Raw genomic sequence first — 879 nt, 5'->3', positions numbered from 1 at the left:
GTGGTGTGTCATAGTAACAGCCTCAGCGATTGTCTTTGTCCAGATAATTAAGCAAAAATTTATTTGAAAAATAATAAATCCTCTGTGATGTTTCAATTCTTCCTTCTGAGATTCTCTTCTCTATATCTTTTCTGCTTCATCACAGTCTCTAAAATGATCAAATTCCCTATTCAAATACGTAGTTGTAGACTGAGATAAGCCAATTTTTCTTTAATAGTACTGGTAAATCACTCGTCCATCCTGGTATAGGATCTCTCCCTCATGTGGGCATCCCTAAGGTTTCTTCTGTTTTCCTGAATTAGTTTTTTTTTTTAGGAGTTCATCCTTACTGAGAAGGAGGGTCTAAGGTTAGGGATGACCAGTTTTATTTAGTCTGTTTAGTTTTTAGCTATTCAGATTTTATGACTAACCTTCTGCATTTGTAAAATTACCGGCATGAAGCCCAATGAGTAAAAACTTTGACCAATCTACACTGACAACAGTCATTGATGGCGACGTGACCGTTTCCCTTCTGACTTTTTCTGCAAGCCGTTCTCCCTTTTATTATATTTTTTTCGTCTTCTCTGACTAATTTCTCTTCAAGATGCATGTGAACAGTCACCCCATCGCGGGCGCGCACACGGCGGGTTGGGTGGGTGCGCTGAGTGCGTGCGGTTGCGGAGCAGTCTGTCATAAACCAAGTGTGAGAGAGAAACGGAGAGAGACTCTGGAAATTGAGGGTACAAAAGAAGAATTTAAAGTCTAAAGGACAATAATTCCTTGTAGAACCTCCTCAGCAATAAACCTTTTTTATTGTTCTTTGTTTCAAACACAAAATGAAAGTAAACATAAGAATTTAAAAATAAAACAGAATTTTAAAAAGTATAAAAATATAAAATA

The sequence above is a fragment of the Oryzias melastigma genome, linkage group LG15 (assembly GCF_002922805.2).
Source record: "Oryzias melastigma strain HK-1 linkage group LG15, ASM292280v2, whole genome shotgun sequence".
In the NCBI taxonomy this organism is placed as follows: Eukaryota; Metazoa; Chordata; class Actinopteri; order Beloniformes; family Adrianichthyidae; genus Oryzias; species Oryzias melastigma.
Note: the sequence above shows the minus strand (reverse complement) of the source record.